The sequence below is a fragment of the Onychostruthus taczanowskii genome, unplaced genomic scaffold, assembly GCF_017590055.1.
Source record: "Onychostruthus taczanowskii isolate IOZ18803 unplaced genomic scaffold, ASM1759005v1 scaffold28, whole genome shotgun sequence".
Lineage (NCBI taxonomy): Eukaryota > Metazoa > Chordata > Aves > Passeriformes > Passeridae > Onychostruthus > Onychostruthus taczanowskii.
In genome coordinates, this window is record NW_024500128.1 from 7,247,321 (window position 1) to 7,270,179 (window position 22,859).

Consider the following 22,859-nt stretch of genomic DNA (forward strand, 5'->3'; position numbering starts at 1 on the left):
CCCCGCCCCCCGCCGCTCCCGCCGAGCAGCGCCTGGGGGCGCCCGCGGGCCGCAATGGCGGCGGGGGCTGCGGCCGTGGGCCGCGGTACGGCGTGTGGCGTTCGCCGGCTGCTCGGGTCGCTGTGCTCATTCACAAGAAGGTCTCAGAGTCTGGAAAGCTTAAATGCTTCTGAGCATGGGAATTAAAGCTTTGCGGCTTGTGTGTCTTGCCTCCGTCACCGTTGCGTGGGAATGCCGCAGTGTAGTTAGCCCAAATGTCCTTGTCAGGTCAAGAAATGCTATTTTATAACCAGATTGGAGGCCATTGAATCACGAAGAATCACCAAATCACAGAATAGTTCGGGTTGGAAGGGATTTTAAAGATCATCTGGTTCCAAGCCTCTTGCCAAGGGCAGGGACATCTGCAGTAGGACCAGGTTGCTCAGAGCCCCATCCAGTGCGGCCTGGAGCAGCACCTGGGATGTGGCATCCACAGCTTTCCTGGGCAACTTGTGCCACTGCCTCACCACCTTCACTGTAAAAATTTCCCTCCTCGTGTATTTAATCTAAACCTACTCTCTTTTTGTTTGAATCCTTCCCCCTTGTCCTCTCACTACATGCCCTTGTAAACAATCCCTCTCCAGCTTTCTTGTAGGTTCCCTTCTGGTACTGGAATGCTGCAATTAGGTAACCCCAGATTGAGCTTTCTCTTCTTCATGCTGAACCAGCCCCACTATCAGCCATTTTTTCTAAGAGAGCTGCTCCATCCCTCTAATTGTCTTGCTGGCCTCCTCTGGAGTTGCTGTAACAGGTCCATGTCCATCCTATGCTGGGACCCCAGAGCTGGATGCAGCACTGCAGCGGGGTCTCAGCAGAGCAGAGCAGAGGGACAGAATCCCTCCCCTTGCCCTGCCAGCCACGCTGCTTTGGATGCAGCCCAGAACATGTTTGGCTTTCTGGGCTGCAGATGCACATTGCTGGGTCGTGTCCAGCCTCTCATCCATGAGCACCCCCAAGTCCTTCTTCCCAGGGCTGTTCTCCACCAGTTCATCCCCCAGCCTGTGCTGATACCAGGGGTTGCCCCAACTCAGGTGTAGCACGTTGCACTTGGTCTTATTAAATCTCACTAGATTCCTGTGGGTCCACTCCTTGAGCTTGTCCATCTCCCTCTGGATGGCATCCCAGCATCACTCAGCCTGGTGTCATCTGCACATTTGCTGAGAGTGCACTCAGTCCCATTGTTTATGTCATTAATGGAGATATTAAATAACACTTGTCTCAATATGGACCCCTTATGTTGCTCAAAAATTCTGTCTAAAACCATAAAATAAGCTTCTGAATTTCCAGGTTAGCATTGCAAACTTTTGTCATCAATGTGGCTTTTCATTTCTGGGAAGAAAATACCTTAAAGGATAACCATCAAGGTGGATGGATAAAATGACAGTGAATAAGGGAAAAGTTCAGTTCATGATGCTTCTACTGAATCTTTACAATAAAAGTTGGCCTCATTAACTTGACAAAAATTTTAAAAAGGTTATAAAAACCCAGATTGTCTCCTGAATAAACAAACAATGTTTCCTTCTATTCCCTTCTGTCATCAAACACTGTATGTAGCTACAGACAGCTCAATAATTTCAGACAGGTTTGATTTTTCCAGTAGATAGTGTCCCTTTAATGCCAAAGAATCAGACCTTTAATTAAGCTGGAGGGAGACATGAAGAAGTTTGCTAATGAAGAGAGGACCATAAGAAACTCCAGCGTCTGAAGGGAAAGATAAAAAGAAAAGCCTGAAGGAATATCATTAGCCCCCAAGGACCTATTTCTCCTGTTTAAATAAAACACGGATGCAGACAACTAATGTTAGAATTTGCAACAGCAAAGGAAACAGTCCTTATTTTTATGTTCATTGACTTTTAATTACCTTTCTGTACACCTTTGCAAACCTTATGTCTGAGATGGAGCATGAGACCTCAAGTGTGTTCCTACAGCACCTGTTGTCTTTGAGATGGCTTATCAAATTGTAAATGTGGACAACTGGTACTTGACAGCCCCTTCAGCGACGACGCTTGACATGCCCATACCACCTTCCCAGTTCCCTCCCTTGTTCTATAAGAGCAATTGTTTGCTCTTGAAATTCTGATCATGCTGTCACTACCAGAGCATGTACTTGGAATTCCTGGGAATTTCCAAGAATAAACTAGAATTTCCAAACACCTGGCAAATATTTGTACATAAGGCAATGGATCAGCTAGCTGATCCTGGGCACTTGGAAGGATTAATTCGCAAAAATCAAGGCAAATAGTCCGCAGAATTTTTCATTCAGACTGGTTGAAATTTTATAGCTTGACAATTTGGTGGTCTGTAAATACACACAGTATTTCTACAGTGCACATTTTAACTGCTATACAAAATTTCAGACTTGGGATGGCTGACAAATCTCCTGAGTTAGAACCTGAGAACAGTAAGATCTCTTCTGTGGTGGCATTTTAGAAGCTGCATGGTGTGCCAGCTCTGTGAGCAGATCCCTGCACTGTGCACAGGCCCATGGGGGACAGCATGACACTTGCAACAATCTCATTTTAGGACTAAAACTTAAAACCTTGTAAAAATGGCTCAGCATTCATTTATGCTCCAGAAAATCAGACTCATAGAATTATAGAATGATTTGGGTTGGAAGGAACCTTAAAGATCATTCCAAACCCCTGCCATGGGGGCATAAATGTCTTACATTGTGAGGTATCCTATCATACCAAGAGTCCATTTGATATTTTAACGTGCAAGAAATTATGTTGTTATTCTTAGTCCTTCTCTGGCTTGACATACCTTGACACATCCACAGTAATCTTTTTGCACATTTCTATTGTTTGTGATATCTCTGTAGTTCAGAGGAAAAATTATGGTAAATCTTTAAGAATGCCAAAACTTTTCTTTTTTGTAAAGGAATTCATGCATTAAAATGTTATAAAAGACTGAGGGATCATCTTCTGACTCTTGAAATGTCTGAAGCAGGTACCTGATTTGAGAGTTGGGCCTTCTTATACAGCCACTAGCCTATCCACGAGGAAATTCATAGCCTTTGAGATCCTGCATCTCCAAGCTCTTAACCAAGGCACAGAAGATACATGTATAATGAAATCATTAGAGAGCATCCAAAGGGGGCCATGAAGATAGTGACCGGTCTACAGGGGGAATTCATACAGAGAGTGGCTGAGGTCACTTGACTGGAGGAGACTGCAGAGAGCCCTGATTGCAGACAGCAGCTTCCTCACGAGGGGAAGCAGAGGGGCAGGCACTGGTCTCTTCCCTGTGGTAACCAATGATGGGGTTTGAAGGAACAGCATGAAGCTGTGCCAGGGGAGGTTTAGGTTGGGCAACCACCACAGAGTAGCTGGGCACTGAACAGGCTCCCCAGGGAAGTGGTCACAGCACCGAGCCTGACAGAGCTCAAGAAGTGTTTGGACAATGCTCTCGGGCACATGGTGTGACTCTTGGGGTGCCCTGTGCAGGGGCAAGAGTTGGACTCGATGATCCTTGTGAGTCCCTTCCAATTCAGGATATTCTGTGATTCTGTGATTCTAGTCCATGCTGATATCCATTTATCGTGCTGGAATAGATCAAAATCTCAAGTTATTGGCAGTAAAATACCATCTCTGTTTCTCAATTATTTTTATTAATTTATTTATCTCCTGATAAGGTAGTATACAGTATAAAAATTTGGATCATTTATTTTTTCATTCCTCTGCAGAAGCCAGCAGGGCTCAGCTTAGGCGCTGTAATATGAAGTAAAATCACAGCAGTTTTAAGCCGAGTAACAAGCTGAGTTGCAATGAACAAATTCAGCCTCTTCTGTTATTTATACTAATAGTAGGGGTCATGTGAAATCTCTGACCTGTATGTGGGATGACAACCAGAAAGAACTTGAGAATCTCTATGCTCAGACACATCAGTTTTCTCTAAGACTTTTTAAAAACTCTGCCTTACCATGACACAATCACAATTCCCACATTCCTTCTCCAGAATAAATGACTTTGAGAAAATCAGTATTTCAGTCCTTGCCAATATTTTTTCTTATAAATCACAGAATTTACATTTCAGTTAATGATTTGGAAAACATGATTGACGAGGAAGAAAGAGTGGGTTTGTGCTGTTTTTGTTCCGTTCAGTTGTATACATGCAGCCAGAGTGGTTTATTCCTTAAGAAAACTAAGGGAAAGGTCATGTTCACATGGGTTTTCTCACTCTGAAGTGTGTATCATCTCCTCAGTACTAGAAATATTACAATTCCCAACAGTACTATAGGAATTTCCATAATGGATTTCCGTCAGGAAAAATGTCTCTGTAAGCCTTTTTGTTGCCATATTAACAGCACTGACAAACAGGTTTGGCTACATGTCTTTTGACAAGAAGTATGCGATTTATCAGTGATATTTCTGATATTTCTGTAAGCAAACAAGCTGAAATGCATATGTTTTTAAATATAATAATGGGCTTCTCAGTTTGTTTGGTTTTGGGTTTTTTTTGACAGGACTTATGCACTTATGTTTTCTATATATAACAGTTGATCCTTCCTCTAAACTTTTAACTCAGTGGCCAATTTCCATCAAACATCACAAGGGGTAGCAGTCAGATATTACTTGAAGGCTGCAAGAACTATGGGGCTATTAGGAGAGAGAGAGAGAGAGAAACTTTACAAAGTGTTCACTGATAAGAAAGCTAATAATCTTTCTCCTTTCTAGCCACCAGAGAATTCAAATGGAGAAGACTGGCAGAGAAATACGGAATTACTTGTTTTCACCTGCAAATCATTTAAAGAAGAGACAGTTTAAGGCCCTACAAGTCTGCAAGGGTGGCAGGCAAACATTTGGCAACATGGAAATGGGCCTCTGAAAGAAAAATAAAAATTATTTCAAATACTTAATTTAAAACATTCCTAAAATGGCCATTGGAAATCTATCAAAACCTACTATTATCACAGGGTTTTTTTAAGATTAGCATTTGTTTTTGTAAAAAAATACTATTTCCATTTAGCAAATTCCTTGTCTTTTTAAATTCCAAATAATTCTAAGACATTATGATGAAAAATTTGAGCCAAATCAGCATCTCTACAAAGAATGATCTCTAAATACAGGAAATCCTACTGATACAATTGATTTTTAACTTTGAAAAAGCCTCTGACCTTACTGCCCACAAGAGGCTGATGAGATCAGTGCTGTGATCCAGCTTCTGCTTCCATCAGTAGCATTCTTTACTCATGTGACGCCCCATTAACATTAAGGGACCTGTCAGTCTGCCCACATGAAAGAAATTGCAGTCAGCTCCCACAAAGACACTGATAGGGTAGTATATGATAAAATGACACTAAGACCTGAAAAAGTGTTTCTCACTCTAAGTGTTTCCTTGTTTTCTGCTACATGCTCAACTTCCTTTTGAGGTTTATAAGCCCTTTGGAGCAGAGACTATTCTCCCCAGTGCCTGGCTGTAGACCAAGCAACTTGTGTTTTATGGACATGTATGAAACGTGGGAGGTGCATAACTGTCTGCAGGAGCTGGGGCTTCTTTGTGCATCATGGCACAGCCCATGCAGCCCCACAGTTCTAGGTCCATAACCATAGAAGCAATAAACCCAGAAGGATCTCTCATAATTTGAGAACAAAGCGATACTTAATTAAAATAAGAAGAAACAAAGTGTGACAGTTTTTTCATATTTCTTTTTACAACAGCATATAATTAGTCTGTGGATCTTGCTATCTAAAGATACTCCCAAGCCCCAGTTTTGAGGGCAGTGTCAGGAAACATTTCATTAGGGAAGGGCATAGTTCATGGTAGGAAAGGAGTAATTTGTCCCTCAACTAAGCAAGTGCAGATTGAAAGGGTGCCTGTTTCATTCTCCATGGCATACAAGCTATGTTGAAGCATTGCCAGTAAGAGTATCATTCCTCTCACCTCCAGGAAGCAGTAATGGATTCATATGAATCAACGGCAATGTAAAATTTGCTGTCACTGAAGATCACCCCTTCCTATAGTCTTATTTTTTCCTTTGAGTGTGGTCAGGGCTAAAAACCTAAGAAAAAAAAAAAACAAGAGACTTGATGGTACCCAGAATTTTTCATGCTCAAAGGAGAAGTTGCTCTGAAACCTGATAGGTTCCTGATTTACATTACAGATATTTTTATCAGTTAGATATTTCTAATTACTTTACCTTTTCTTGTGTAAAGTTTGTGTCAGCACCTTTAATTTCAGCTCAGGACAACACAGGCAGAAAAGGGGATGCAGGCATCTCCTGGCACATGCTCAGATAACTGGCACCTGCACAGAAAGTGTGACATGCTCCAGATACCTTGAATTTTTATTCACTTCAAGTACAGTTGATCTTTGTATGTGTGCTGGCCAGTTATCAGGACAGACATCACTTGGTCTGCACTACTGCACATCTACTCAGGTTGCTAGCTATTCAGAAATCCCAGACATAAGACCAAATTCCTGGTTTTCTGTGTCAACAAAATTTGGGGGGGGGGGGGGGGGGGGAGGGCCAGCAGTTCATCCCAATGGAAAGAATTAAGATATGTAGGTGAATACCCAGCTTTTCAAGAAAGAAGAGATTGCTCCTCCACTAAGCAGTACGGTGGTGTTTGTCGCTGAGCACCTCCCCAGCTCCTGGAACACGGCACAAGGGAATTACAAGGGCAGAGCAGCGCAGCACTGCCAGTTCCAAGCCTTCTTGATGGCCCAGCATCTCCTGTCAGTGGCACCTGTGGACAAGGAATAGAATTAAGAGCATGGTTATGGCAGAATTGTCTGGATGAGAACAAGGTGTGGCAGGCTCAGTGATGAAAATGCTTGGAATTAGCAAGGCAGCTCCTCCCTGCTTGCAACTCTGGTGTAGCCATTACCTCCTGGCAGTATCCCTTGCAGCAATGCCCTCAGGATTTCTCTCTCCCCCTGTGTCATATACTCTGTGTGTCAATGCTACAAGGGTGATAATAGCCACACAAGTAATTTATTAATTGGCAGAAGAATGTGAAATACTGAGAATGTGTCTTTGTGAAGGGGCAGAGGAAAAGAAAACCTTTAAAAACTGCAAGTCTAATGATTATAAAATATCTACCTTCCCTCATTCTTGTCTTTATTTGCCTTATTATTATTTATAACAAAAATTATCAAATGCTTGCTAAGTTTTACCCAGTCTCTAGAAAAGAAGCCATCGTTCTTCAGAATTATTTATCCTTTTTGAAGTTCCAGTCTTACAGGTTTGCAGATGTCACAGCACATGACTGGAGACTTACAGACTCTAACTAATAACTTTACTCATGAGCAGTCCCCAGGAAAATTCATGCATCCATTTCAGTGCATAGGTATTTACAGAAACAAGATCCAGTTGTCCTGGAAATCCATATATTTTGTATATGTATATTTTGTTATGTCTGAGTCATTGTCTCATGTCTGTTGTGATGACACTCTCATATTTTTTGAGTGGAAACAAGCTGGTTTAGATTTTGCTTCCAAATATTTTGTTTCCAAATGCTTTTCTATTCTTGTTTGTCTTTTTAGGTGTCATCCTGACATCTGTACTCTGAAAAATATAACCTTCTCAGTCTGAAATGCTGTTCTTCCAGCTAGAAGATTTTATAATAACATTTATCTCTGTCCACTAAACATCACACTCTTATTTTAAGAGAGATTTTACAAGTTCTTGAATATCATAAGAAGAGTCGTGAGTTTAAAGTTTCAAAAGCTTCTTGCTCATATATGTGGAGCTTTACACTGTGTTCTGAGAATCTATAGTCACGTCTCATTTACAAGAGCAAGATACAATGAAATAACCTGGGGGCGGGGGGGTAGGAGTGTTATTTTACCTGCAGTTCTTGATGCCTTGGCTTTTGTTTTATCTAAAAATTGCAAAGGGTGAATTCAGCCTATAGGTTTTGTAAGCAATAGGGGTTAAACCTAGTTATAATTTAATTCAAGCCATGCTGAAGTGGTTGCAAGAGGAAGAAAGACACAATTTCCTCATAGTGACACTTCAAAGAGAAGTCTTAGCCATGTAAATCTGGATGCTCCAGTTCTAGCAAGGAATCCTGTGTGTGTATGTAATCAGCCTTCTTCCTAGCAGAGCACTCAGAGCTTCCTCAGGAGCACTGCAGGTCACACGGCTCCTCCTAAACCCAAGGGTGATCGTGGGACTTCACATGCCATTTGTCAAGACCAGGTTCTACAAGCTGTTGTGAGGGCTCTTGGGCAGAGTCAGTTGCTCTGGCCGGTCTTGATCCCTACAGTCATTTCATAACAATGCCAGACTTCTTATACTGACAGTCTGCATTTGCCCGAGTGCCTTTTGGACTGTTCAGCCAGCTACTTGTGCAGCAAGCATGCCAGGTATTTTCTCAGTTTGCTGGCACAGACATTGTTCCTGCTGAACCTTACATGATTATTAACCAACAGAGGGTTGGTAAGAGGGAGCTTCTTGACATCTATCCAGGATCTAGATGTTACCATAACACAAATGGTCTTTAAATTCAGTATTTCAGGCACTTTCACTCCATTTTCACATCTGTCATTTTAAGTTGCATGAACTTGAAAGGTTCTGTGTTTGTTTGCTTTAATGAGAGTCTTTGGCAAGACATGGACTTCCTGCAAGACTCCATGGTCCTAGGACATGCAAGCCCTCAGGTCACATAGCACACAGGGTGTTGCATATCAGGCTCCGTTTTCAAACACCTGCATCAGCACACAGCCTACAAACAGCTCCTAAACACAATTAAAGATCCTCTATTATTCCCAAGTCAAAGATTCCCATGTCAAAGATTCCCATCCCCTTATTTTGCCAGATTGCTCCAATAACATTGTGTTGATGTCCATAGTGTTTTTCTGCCTTCCACAGAGTAATCAGTGTTCAGCAAACACCAAGCTTGCTTCTCAGCTGTGAGATGTGTTGCCTTCTCATGCTTGGGAAAATAAATGGCACATGCTTAGGAGTGCTTATTCACGCAGGTACTTAACCAGATGTCAAAGCGGTGAGTAATAGGGCGACTCAGCAAGTTGCTATTCGGCTATTAACTGTGTGCTTCAGTAATTAGCTTCTGCTGAAAACCAGTTCTCCACAGGCCAGAATTTTAGGGTAGAAATGGCAAGTTAAATGAGAAGCACACAGAGATGCTGTGGTTAACCTTGTCAGTCAGTAGATGGCTCTGTTGCTTCTAGCCATCTTCAGGGAACAGCACTGCATCGCCGTGGCCAAGGAGAGCGCTCTTCCCCGGGAATACAAGGAGCCACTGACTGCTCATAGACCTTTTCACTTCGTTGTTTCCAAATGGTTCAATTTGCACACAGCATTTTTCATCTATCTATTTATTTTTTGAAGGTGTTTGTTAGTTGCACAAAATCTTTGTTAACTCTCTGGTTGAGCCGTCTATGCATTACTGTTTCATACACCTTAGCTTAATTTTCTGTTCTTGACATCACCACAATTTCACAGCAACAGGTTACAAATGCCCCACTGGGAAGGAACGGGTTATTGAAACTGTTTCGAAGTGGACTGTGAGTTTCTTCAGTTGTGTATTCATAGTCACTGTCCTGGCTCCTTCTCATTCTCACCTTGTGGCCTAGCAATTGTGCAAGTGATGGGCTTCCTGTCAGCTTAAAACATGGCAACACTCACATCACCAAAAAATTACAATTGCTTCTTTGATTAGCCCCAGCAGAGAGAATGAATAAACACAGAGTTCAAGCTACTCTTCCCTTCCAAAGAAACAGTCACACCAAATTGGAATTGTAGGAGACTGCCAGGGCATCAGGAGGAAACTTGGAGTGTTAGGCTCCTTCTATTCTGCAGATAAAAACAACATTTCAGTTACCCAGAAAATCTATTAATGAGTTTTCTCATGCATTAAATGGCCACACAAAACCCTCTTCTCCTCTGTCCTAAAAACACAAGCCAGTATGATGCCAGAAGAACTCAGTGGTGGCAGAATTTGCAATGGGCACAAGGAGATTATGTTGGCTGCAATGGAAAGAAATGAAAAAAGAGACAAGTTTATTATTTGGCAGTTGTGGGAAGATACAGCAAAACTAGTAGGAGAGGTAAAAAGTTCAGGAAAAAAGTAGTAAACACTTTCAGATGCAGGTGGATTAATGTTCAGAAGGTGGTCATATCATCTGAGCTCCTGGAGCAAGGAAAGCAGGTCCTGTAGGCAGGATCTGCAGTCCTCTGGAAGCACTGGGAATGTTTTTATGGGTTTCAATAGCCCGTAGAGCTGCCAAATGTTGTGCATTTCACTCAGGCCACTGAGGACCTTCTCACGCTGGCCTGGCTTTCAGCTGGTTTCTCAGGCACTCAGGCTGGCAGTGGGAAAATGTGTCAGGCTTTTGGCTTGTAGTTCTGTCTTTGGACTGTTAGGGGCCCCCATGGCTCTACTCCTGTGTAATCATGACCTGTCTGTAACTGGAGTATGGCCCTAAGCAGTGATCCAGAACAAGGGTACCAGGATAAAGGTTCCCAAGCTGACACATCTATGTCAGTGATGGCAGTATCCCCAACATTTTGCTTCACAGGTAAAGTAGCTTCTACCTCTGGAAAGCCCAAGTCACAGCATCAACTCCTTTTCTCACCCAGCAATGTCTGACTCATTCATTATCCTTCTGCACTGGAACCACATGGGTCTGATGTTCTCTGTGCTTCCCTCCTGCTTGGTGACCATCTCTTCCCATTAATGCCCTTTCTACTTCCCAGCAGCATCCATCTGGCAGCCCTCTCCAGCACTGCACTAGCCCACACCTCTGCTCTACACTGCTTAAAGTAATGTGTGTTGCCTGCTAGTCTGAAAATTGTTTGCAAGCAGGTGTAAAATTGCACACAGGGACGTGGCACCTTTTGGAATCACTGTTTCAGTCCCAGTCTGGGGCAACATAATGAGGACAATAATAATCACAAAATCAAAGAAACAAGTTTTCAACTTGTGAAAAATGCCTGCAGTTAAGGAATGACTGCCCAGCATGTGGAAATGAATAACCAGGGTCTGGAACAAGATAGGATTTATATTGACATAGATTTCATACTGGATGACAAAAAAAAACATCAAACAGATTGAAATAGCAGAGGAATTTATCTAGAAAATGCTGCCTCACAGATCTATGAGAATATGGAACGTTAAAAATCCATATTCAATGAGGGGTCAAGGGAGATATTTAACCTTTCTTGGGCTGTACATGTATGAAAACTTGACTTAGATGGTTACAAGCTTTAAAGAAGGCTGACCCATTTTGCTGTTTAAAATATTCTGAGACTTCCATGGAGACATATCTGATGCCACCTATATATAATGACCTAGATTTTAAAAACAGTTGGGAAGCAGACGTCTGGAAATCTGCTGTGAATTTTAACGTTTTCCATGCAAAGATGCAGTGTAAACTGGCAGTTTCATTTCTCCTATGAAGGACCAAATGCATTTGGGGCTTCACAGTTATATAATTAGGAATGTCATATTTGGAAGATGACTGTGAAGTGACAACAGAGCCATCCTTTCCCTGCCAGATTCCTGTCCTAAAGGCTGCTCAGGTAAGCACAGGTCTAATGCTATCTAATAACTGTATGGTTGTCTGTGTGCCATATCTTAATGGCTTATTAATAAATGGGTGTCAGTGGCACAAAATTCACAGGCACCACTAGTGCCTGCTGGCTGAGTTCTCACAGTGACCGACTAATGGAGCAGTGAAGAGAATGAATTGCTTTGCCAACAGGAAGGGGTCAGAATAAAACAGACATTTGATAATCGAGATGAAGCACTTTACAGGATACCTTCCCCTCTCCTTAGATTCACAGGCTTCAGTCCACAGGTTTTTGTTCCCAGCTATATTCTCTGGAGCTCACTCAACCATCCATAGCATGGACTATGTGAAGTGGCATTTCTTGAGTTCAGCAGGCAGGCTGCCAAAAGAATCTCTTCTACTCCTATTTTAACATGAATTTCTATGAGTTGGGGAAACTAAATCAAGCAATCATATGAAAGGGAATTGCTGGCAGAAAATATTTGGGAAAAAAAAAAAAAAGAAAAGGAAATTAAAATGTCCTTTTTCATATTTTAAATAGGAAAAAATATCCCAGAACCTCATAGGCTCTGGGATCCAAAGGTCAGGAGACACAATAAGTAGTAAGGCCTTAAAAAACCAAATAATCTAGTAGAGGGGAAAAAAAGAAAATTTATAAAAATAATCAAAAGCAAGTTAAAGGGTAATTAGTGAGATAAATAATACTGATTTCCAAAAAAATATTTCAGCTGACAGCAAGGGGACACAAATATGTTTTTAGTGGAAGCTGACCAAACATAACTAAAAATTGGTCCATGGGAGCATAATTGGCTTGATTGTCACAGCTCTTTAAATAAGAGTTTTGAGATTATGAAAACAGTTGTGTGATACTACTGAAAGTGCTCATTAAAATTAAGCAGGCATTTCTGCAGGCTGATAACAAAAAATTCCTATGAAAATGTTTGATTAGAGTATGCTCTTCAGAAACTATCTGCGCGACTTTTGGAGGCCAGAATGCACATTATGCACATGCAGCCAGAGAAAATATGCACTTTCTCCCACAGTTTCTTCAAAACCTTAGTGAATTACATTATAATCACATTATAAAATAAATGCTCATTTTAATCCCCTGCAAGTCTCACAACTGCTATCCCTGTTACACAAACAAAGATGACTCCAGACACAACAGTTATGTCTTGAGAAATATCAGGCGAGATCATCTTTCACCAGAGCAAATAAAGGCCAGAAAAGATAAAATGCTGTGAAATTATGTTGTCCTTTTTTGAAGATGTCAAGGAAAATTCTGTGTTATAGTAGCAATGCTGAATTAAGTCAGAGCTAAATACTAAAGTGATTATTGCTGTGCGGAATGATACAATGGCAGACATACGTGCTATGAATTGGAACATACCAGATGCTTGTTCAGATGAATCTTTGTAAAAATTGAGTATAGTGCAATAAATTTCAGAGCTTCAGCTTCTCAGAAGAACACACTTTGAATTGCTTCTCATAAATATTTGGTGGTTACTCTTGCAACTCTTCTTATTTCCTGAGTGCAGTCCTGTTAGTACGAGATGATGTTCCTGAGTCTCTAGAAGTCCAGTATCAGAGGGGACTGCCTCCTGTTTTATGATGGCCCTGCGGCAGAACAAACTGATTTTGGATGAGGCAACCATCAAGGGCATTTGAATGTCAACTGGAAGTATCAGGTGGAAACCCTGGGCAAAGGGAAGCTTGCAGTGGTGCAGCAGACACCAAGAACCTGAATAGAAGGCAAGCAAAGAAGCTTGGGATGGATAGAAGACAAATGCCACAAGATGCTTTAACATCAGCTGAGTAATAGCAAGTAATTTCCACTTAACTGCTCTTTCTTACAACTGCAACACAAAGGAGCTTTGCCAATGCCTCCCATTCTTAACTGCACTTTTGCAGCAGAGAATTTAAACCTCAGAGAAGCCAATATGGTACTGCTGGCAGAAGAATGGATTTTGCACATGATTTTTTTAAAAATACAAATTGAACTCAACTAAACTTCTTTTAGTGTACACTGTGATTTTCAGAAATTACTAGGTTTCCAGAAATTGCCTATCTTTTATACCAACTTTAATTAGGAATAACTCAGGTAGTAAAAACCTATAGCCACTTTACCCTCTCATAGCTTGCAAAGTTGTCTTCCTAACAATATATAACTCACACCCTCCACAAACATGACAAGAGTCAATCCCCAGAAGTTAAATGAACCACATCCTCTGTGAATATACCAGCCCCCAACCATCTGCAGAGAGCCTGAGAAAATAGAGCTAGTAGTATAACCCAGAAGGTCAATAAACTGATTCTTTCAGATCTGCACTATTTTGGATTTGGAGATAAAAGCTAGGATGTGAGCTTTCTGCGGCTGTTGCTTCTATATCTAGAGTGTGTTCACAACCTTTCTAAAGACAATTCAGAGCTATGTTAGTCTTCAGCTTTTCACACTTTTTTGATATTTCCTAACTACAATTCCACTCAGTGACAGGACGATTGAAATTCCTATGATTCCTGTTGTAGCTATTTTGCAGGCTTCCTTCATCTACATAAACATTTCCTGTTCTGCTTTCTCATCCTCCCCCAGTGTCCTATAATGGCTTCCTATTGTCATTTTTTACCCTTTCTTTCACTCGAGTTCAAATGGATTTTCACTGGTGACCACTCTGTCTGTAATATTTCTTGGGTTAGAAATGCATCACAGCTTCTCCCCAACTGAAGAGGTTTTCTGTGTGCTACCAAATGCTTTGGATAAAATATGTAGTGAAATGTTTAATATTTTTGACCACATCTTAATTTGACCAGAGCTACAGCACAACTGGTTCAAGTTCTGCACCTTACCCTTTTGTGATTTTTACTCTTGAGTGGTTTATTATTTATAGAGCACCATAGGTGTAATTTAGCCACTCTACGGGTGCTGTATTTCTCTGTGATTCATACTTCAGCACTATAATGATTTACTATGGAGCCTGCAAACTGACTGAGATAGTTACAGACCACTGTCTCAGTGGTGAACAGCACCAGTATGGAAGCTAGTTCGTTAAAGTCAAGTCAAAGTCAAGCTGAAAAAGAGGAGTCTTAAGGAGGTTCTTAAGTCTTTGTTATGTGGAATAAGAGATGCACCTGAGGAAGGTCTGGGAAATGAGACTGAGTGATATTTGTCTGTCCTCGCCCCCACTGCTGTGCTCTGACCAAAAATACTTGCCTCCAGTGACTGTTTTGTCTCCCTCCTACTGACCTTAAATCATCCTAGTCACTTTTACAGCCTTGCTTCTCATCATCTTCCTTTCCAGCCATAAAATTTGTGAATATCCCCCAGATACCACCACTGGCTCTGTCGCCTTACTAGCTTTACCAGTCCCTTGTTTTTTCTGTGCCTCCCATTCTGGATATCTCCATTGTGTGCACTTAATCTGCAGCACATTTTGCTGCCAGTCACTCAAACCTGACCCACGCTACAGCCCAAGGGATTCTCCCACTAACATTTAAGGGTGCTTTGGGCACTCTTTAGTGCTTTTAATTTCAAAAAAGTAAAAGCCTGGTTATTTTCCTTTCCCTGAAGGCCCTTAATGAAATACAAGTTTCCTTCTCTGAGACAGTGAGTGACTCCATCCTGTACACCTGCAGATCCTGTTCCATTAGTGGGTCTCAGTTCTCAAGTAAGGGTGCTCCTCATTAACTTGTATCAATTCCCTCATAATTGCCATGATTGTGGATGGCCACCAAATAAAATAGTCTGCTTTACTAAAACAAGTGGGTCATTTTTTAGGGTTCTGCATGTTGTTTAAGAAGAAGATGTTGTAAACATGGCTTCTCTTACATATACAAGAATTATGTTGGTTCATCCTCAGCTGGAACGTCTCTCCAATAGCTTTTGTGTTTTGAGAAATGAGTAGGTATAAGGTGGTTAAAAGAAGGGACAAAGGAGATGATTTAGCAGGAAATATATCCCTGCTTCTCTTGAAGGAAAGTTTAGAATAGAATATAGAATATTGGATATAGAATATAGAATAGAATAGAATAGAATAGAATAGAATAGAATAGAATAGAATAGTTCAGCTGAATGGGAGCTAAAATGATCGTCTTGTCCAGCTGCCTGACCACTTCAGGGCTGACCAAGTTAAAGCATGGTATTAAGGGCTTAATCCAAATAAATGCCTCTTGAACACTGACAAATGTGCTGCGCCAACCATCTCTCTAGAAAGCCTATTCCAGTGTTTGACCACCTTCTTGGTAAACAAATGCTTCCCAACGTCCAAACTAAACCTTCCCTGGTGCAACTTTGAACCATTCCCCTGTGTCCTATCACTGGAAAGGAGAAAAGATAAGCAACTCCAAGGATATGCCTTCCTGCCCTCTCATCATCTTTCATGTACTCTGGACACATCCAAGGATTTTCACATCCTTTTTAAGTTTTGGGGCCTAGAACTACATAATATGCTTAAAATTAGGTTGCAGCAGCTCAATACAGTGGGATAATTTTTCCTCTTGGCTGGTCAGTTGTGCTGTGTTTGATGCACTCCAGGATGAGGTTTGCTCTCCTGGCTGCCAGGGCACACACTGCTGGCTCCTTTTGAGCCTCCAGTCAATTGGCACTCCCAGGCCCCTTTACGTGGGGCTGCTCTCCAGCCACCGTTCTCCTAGCTTATACTTGTACCCAGCAGTATTCTCTCCCAGGTGCAGAATCTGGTGTTTCAGGTGGCTAAATTTCATCCCATTAATCATAACCCAATGTTCCTGTCTATCCATATCTCTCTTCAAGGCCACTTGTCCTTTAAAACAGTCAACAACACTTCCCAGCTCAGTATCATCAGCAAACTTACTAATGGTGTATTCAACTCCTGCACCCAAATAATTGATAAATATATTGAACAGAACTGTTCCCAGGGTTAGGCCCTGAGGAGCACTGCTGGTGACTGGTCTCTATCCAGATATAGCCTCATTCCCTACAACACTCTCAGTTCTACCCTCCAGTCAGTTAAAGCATGAGTAAAAAATATGCACCTTGCCATCTTTTTTAAAAAAACAAGCAATGATCTGCATTTTTTTCTTTGCAGATGAATTTCTGCTGTATATGTGTGTTCTTCACACTCTGTCCCCTCAACTGATCTGAGTTTCATTTCAATTTTCAAGACAATTACATCATCCCTTTTCAGCCAAGTATCTCTGGAGTGGTAAAGAGGGAAATACAGTCATTAATGGCGTTAAACCTATCCTGCAGAAAGCCAAAAAGATCATTGTTCTGGTTTAAAGCAGTGACTGAATGGGGAATCACTAAGCTGCAGGTAGATATATTCTGAGCTGTATGTATTTGCCTTTGCAGCTCAAGAGATGCATAGCTGTACAGTGGACTGGTTAATGCTTCTGAATAGCTTTCTGGACATTTCAAAAGATAGAACATTCCCATCTTCCATTTTAGCAATAGATACAGGGATAAATGCCCCAGCCCCAAGAAGCAGGTTGGATTAAGATAGGTGTGTAAGATGGCTTCATGGGCGTTCAATCCTTATCAGAATTAAGTATTACCTGGGTGCTGGTATTCTTGACACTCTCTTATATATAATCTCTCCTTAGCAACTGATGGAAGAAGGGGAAAGTCGTGATTTCCTTGAAGTGCTGTGCCATCTGTCAGCTCTACTCATCTTTTCTTCAAACTTATTTTGAGATAGCTTCTTTTCTCCTTCTGACATTCTCTATTCCCAGGCTTGGCTATAGCTGGATGATTGTTATGTTCAGTTACAGACTATGAGATACATACAACTGTTCACTTCAGAAATCTGAGGTATCTCATCAAGTGACATCCCATTGACACAAATGTTGACAACCAGTTTTCCACGAGGGGATGTGAAACAAGAAGATAACCAATATGATTCTCTCAGATACTTCTGCAGGGAGTGCAGATATAGCATGACCCCATTGATCCCAGATAGCTTCTGCAGACAAGCAGCCAGATCTGAAGTTCATTTGTGTTGGGAGCTGATGATAAACCTTGCAGACTTTCACCAGAGATAAGAGGATCATATTCTGCAATGGCCACAAACCATGCTAAGGAAGGTTTGTATTCCTGTGAAAGCTGTGAATTACTAAACCTGTTTTTTTTCATATTTTTCTTGAACCTAAAAAATACAATGATTTTGCAACACAATAAATAGATTCTTTTATATTTAAATGGGATTCTTTCATTGAGTAAAATCTGGATCATGTGTGAGGGAAGAAATTATACATCTTTTAGAACTCTGCATCTGTTCTGATAATTTTAACCTTGCAAAGACTGGTTTTTGGCTTTTAAATTTTCTCTTGCTGTTAGTAGGACTTTATTTTAGGGTTTCAATTATTTTTACCTGCCCTCTGCAATCTCTCCAACAGAGCATTAAGGCAGAAGAGGTTAAAATGACAAAAAAGGCACATCCTTGTACAATCAGGATGCTAAATCCAGCTGAGCAAAGCAAGCAGAGTGCAGATGCAAGACAGAAATAAAATATGCAGCAGACTCAGAAGTGAAAGAATAAAGAAGTCAGTATGGCAGACAGTGAGAATCTAAGCAAACACTGAAAACACAGCCCATGAAAGAAGCAAACACACACCACTTATAATGAGGAAGGAAAAGTCAGGCTCAGGCCATCCCCACTCATTGGCAACAGATGAAGAGAGTCAGCAAATGTAAGCTGTATGGGTTTCTCTGAAAACAAAGGCTTGATTTTCAGAAATGGAATTTTCTTCTTCCCATGAAGCAGCATATCGCTTTGTAAAAGTCAGCCCCTCCAAAAAGTCAATGTGAATACCAGAATGTGGTTTAGGGTTTTGTCTTCTGGAGAAATGTTTATCCACACTAACTGGGGGTAATTGGAAAGGAATCATTATAAATTATCTGTGGAACTTTGAAATTTATCTCTTGCATTGTGTCATGTTCTGGCTGTAAAGTGAAAGTAAGTTAATGCTGGCGGTTCAGGAAAAAAGCTGGAACAGGAAATATCAGGAAAAGTGAAGGCAGTGAGTAGCTACTCAAAGCATACTTTACAATATGTGGATGTTACACACATACCTGGAGCAAGATGTGCACATGTACACCTTTGCCATGCAGACATTGAGGCAAGAGGCAGAAGACTGAAGCAGAAAACAGCTTAAGTACTCGGTGCTCATGTCCACATGTGTTAGATCTCTGTCCCAAGCCCACCCACACCGAGCCCTGTTTGTTCACTTTGCTAGTCTTGAAAAATGTGACAAAGAGCCCTGGCATGTGGGAAAAAGCTAATGGTTTGCTAAAGCTCTTATGGGTTGGTCTGCTTTTTTAATCCTTTGTTAAATGTGATTGCAGCTCAGAATTAATATTTTTTTATGTTTTGCAAATTGAATTAAAAATAAATAGCTAAAAGGAGCTTTCTGGCAAATTTATTTTATGTCTGTGCTGTTATAATTCTGCTAGCAAACACCAAGTTTTTCAGAGGAAAACATCCAGGGCTCATGGCCTAAAATATTAAAAAGCAGAAACAAGGGAGCAAGGAGCTACATCCTTTGCTACCAGCCCAGCATCCATTACTAAGATTTTTATTGTAAAGTTATACAAAGGCAGCAGTGACAAATTATGAGCTCAAGAAGATCTCATATATCACATTGATGGAACTAACAAAATTTTAAAATATATGTCGTTTTAAAGGCTAATGAATAAAGATAAATGTGTCTTGTTCCATACTCCAGAAATGAGCAGCTCTTCAGAATGGGGAACTGAATAAACCTATCGTTTCACATCACTTTCAATTCTTCTGCCATAATTTTCACAGCCAGAATAACTTAATGGGAAAGTGACACAGGTCACCGATGTAATAAAAAGCTGAATGTCAGATGGTGAGAAAAAAATCCTCAGTGGTTTTAACAGTATCAACAGTATCAGAGGCTTGGCTTTCCTGAAGCCAGGCTATCTGCAACCAGCTCTCACAGCATTTGCACTGGGGGAACTGCTGGTGCAAACCAGGCAAAGCAAACTGAAGTTCAAGTAAAGACCTGTTTCTGAAAGATGGAAAGGTCTAAGCACAACAGACGCCTCAGCTTGACAACGTAAATTCTGTAAGGGCTCAAACAGAAAGGGGCAATTACTGCCTTGTGCTCAAGGTCTAATCTTAAATTATAGGATAGTTTCCTAATGAGGGGGAACACTGCTGGAGACAGCTGTGGTATATGGAAGGCAACACTTCAGTAATTACAGAAACTTGCACATAAGTGACAGAAATTACCAAACTCCAAGGGGAAACACCTTCATAATGTTTGTTTTTACAGAATCAAATATCATTCTAAGTTTGTAGTGGAATGGAAACATTCAAGTATGGGAACCTTAAGACTGGATTTCAGCCCTACATGATACATGTTAGGAGCTGGACTGCATTGGCAGAAGTGAGTTAGTGTGCTGGGATCTTAATTTGGGTTTAGGTATGATAACAATGGTCAACTAGAGAAACGCAACACTTGTCAGTGGCACTAGAGAGGGAGAAAAAAAGAAAACCAGCAGACAAGTCTTAGGCAGAACATCTGATATGGCATAATCAGAACAAACTTGTTCCCTTCTTTCAAAATGACTGCTAGCAGTAAGGGTGTTGAATATTTCATACACTTTCTTATGACACAGAGCATGTTACTGGACAGACTGAAAAAACAATTCACAGTTTGACTTTTTTTTTTTTTTTTTGTCTTTGTGAGCTATACAGTCATAGACAGCAGTCTAAAACGTGGTCTGCAGACTCCCAGGGTTCTACAGATGACTTCCAAGGACTACAGCAGAAATAACTAAAGAACAAGCTGTTGTCTCATATCTATTCAAGGTTCTGCATGTCTCCAGTAAATTTACAGGGGTCTACAGGTGAACAAAGCTTAAAATCTTTGCATTTACACCATTACTATTACATGAGAAGAAATTGATGATATTTTTCCAATTAGTACTTCCATGGATGACTCAGCTCCTACTAGCATGACATTCAACTATATTTTCAGAGTATCTTTGCTTCAGCCACTACACAGAACAAGACCAGATTATGTAATTAGCAGCTGTTCAATGATTTGTGTTCTATTGGTTGTTTAATGGGGTTTCAGGCTTTACTTTAATGTATTCTTTTGCAATGAAGGAAGGATTTTTTGTTTCCCAAGATGCTTGTTTATTGGCATTTAACAGTATAAAATCTGAGTATTTCACAAATATTTTTCTAAGAAAACCTATGAGTGGATAAAAAAATGGGGGGAAAAGTAAAATAATCTTGGCAACCAATGTGAGATATTAAAACCTGATCCTTTTAAGCACTGATCCTTTAAGCATTCCCTTAATGTTTGGGAATTTTTTTCCATATATACAAAAAACATAGCCCGCATTGACTTTGGTTACAGCTCTGAACACAGCACTTTCTCACATCAGGAGTCACACTGACCACCAGGGAAATGAGGAGCTTCCGGGTAAACATATACAAAGTTTGCCTGGAATGCAAGGAGTTCTGGAGCAGTGGGACAGAGTCCAAGGTAGCATTTAAACCCCAGGGGCCATTTATCCATACCATATCTTCTCTTTGCCCTCAGCTTTAAGGCCTGTACTTCTGACTGATCCAGTCCTTACCTCCACTCTGTAAACTTCAAGTCCTAATCCTCTTGCACAGCAAAATCTAGGCCTTAGTGAATCCAAGATTAATGAACCACAGGCATCAGCCCCATGTGCAGCTTGTTTCTTGGACCAGCACTGTTCCCTCTCTCCTTGTCTCAGCATCAGTGTTCCCATTGCCTTTCTCCATTTCTCCTGTGTCAACTCAGCCAGGTTCAACAACAAGTTCTCTTTGTGGGCATTCCCAAGCTCTGATGGTCCCTTCCAGCTCCTTCCTTGCACTTAAATCACCAGTGTTCTCCCTCATCTCTGATTTTGGTCTAAAACTTTCATCCTTCCTCCCCCAGGATCACTTTCCACTATTCTGAGGCTTCTGCTGTGCAGCAGCTTCCCCTTTCCTCCATAGTGCTAGCCAGGGAAAGCTGGCTGAAAACCAGCTGTGCCCCTCTCTCAGTTCAGACCTCAGCATTAGGTGTGACCTGGTACAGAGCCAGCCTTGTAACAACCATACTGCAGGAAAAGTTATCTTAAATTTGGATTGGAATGTGCTCAGGGAAGACAAGTCATCTGGGAGGTTAGCTGCTAAAACCGTGAAGGTTTCTGTTGAACATTTGTGACTGACAAACCTTCAAGGGCCTCCCTCTGAGCAAACTAGCTCCATTTGCTGAAGGAGTGTTAAAGAGAGAGATTCTTTCAGCAAGACCACTTCTCCCCCCTCTCCCCAGCCCTCCTGACAGCAAAGGCCAAATCTCCACTCCAAACGCCTTTGACCTGACCGAGCCTTTTAGGCTGTGTCTGAAAATTGCAGCCACGTAGAGCCAGATGGCTCTGAACAGCTCAATTCAAGAGCTGAATTCAGAAGAAATTATAACTGGCTGTAAACAGGGCTTTGTGAGGTGTGCAGACAATTTTAATAATACCTGGAGCCACCAGACTCACCTACAGTAACTGATTTCATTTGAAGAAATCTATACAAAAACTGTTTTGGTACAGCCTACAGTAAACAAGCTTTTGTTTTATCTTCCTCCTCCCCATGTTAATTGTGACAGATACAGCCTGACATCATTGTAATCTGGGAAACAGATAGTTAGGAAAGGAATTGCAGCCACACCAGCACCTAGCTTTCATCTGACTTCTTTCTGCTCTTTGATCTCTTAGCTGGCTAATTAAGAAGTTTGAATCAGCACCCTGCCAAAATAGGTTGTGCCTTTTTTCCATACCTGTGACCCTCAGAAAGAACAACCAGTGTACTCACGTTCAGTGAAAGAGGCATTGCTTATGAGTCTTTCAGCTCTGTTCATTTAGATGGCCATATAAATGTGTGCTGTGCTCTACTGCAGACCCTCCTCTTTCTGCATTTCCTATTCAAAGACGAATTGAGGGGGAAAAAATATAAGCCTTGACATCACATTTTGCAAAGGAAGTGAATGTGCTCCTCCCTACATCTAAATGAATGGCCTTTTAAGGTGACTGCTGAATTAAATTCCTGTATGATGAAATCAACAGGCATGAGAAAGTTCTTATTTCCGAAAAAGAAAAATGTGGCAGGGGAGGAAAAAAAAAAATCAGCCAGTATGTGACTGCAGGGCTGAGAGCTGAATAGGAGCTGTTTACACTAACTCAATAAAGATACTTTACTCAGCTTTGGTAGTAAGGCAGCTTCACAGGCTGAAGGGAAATGGGGATATACATATTCTGAGCCTGCTAAGCTACTTTAATGTAAGACATGTGCATTTCACTGAAGTCCTGAAATACCTCACTTAGA

At 41.2% G+C, this 22,859-nt stretch overlaps 1 long non-coding RNA gene across 1 annotated transcript; it reads right to left on the bottom strand.

Annotated features, from left to right (window-relative positions):
* Positions 1-6,176: 6,176 nt before the first annotated feature.
* On the bottom strand, positions 6,177-22,434 carry LOC121337703. The gene is made up of 3 exons (XR_005952933.1): positions 22,350-22,434; positions 6,556-6,728; positions 6,177-6,285 (listed from the first exon to the last, which is right to left on the bottom strand). It is a non-coding gene; the product is annotated as an uncharacterized LOC121337703 (long non-coding RNA).
* Positions 22,435-22,859: the final 425 nt, after the last annotated feature.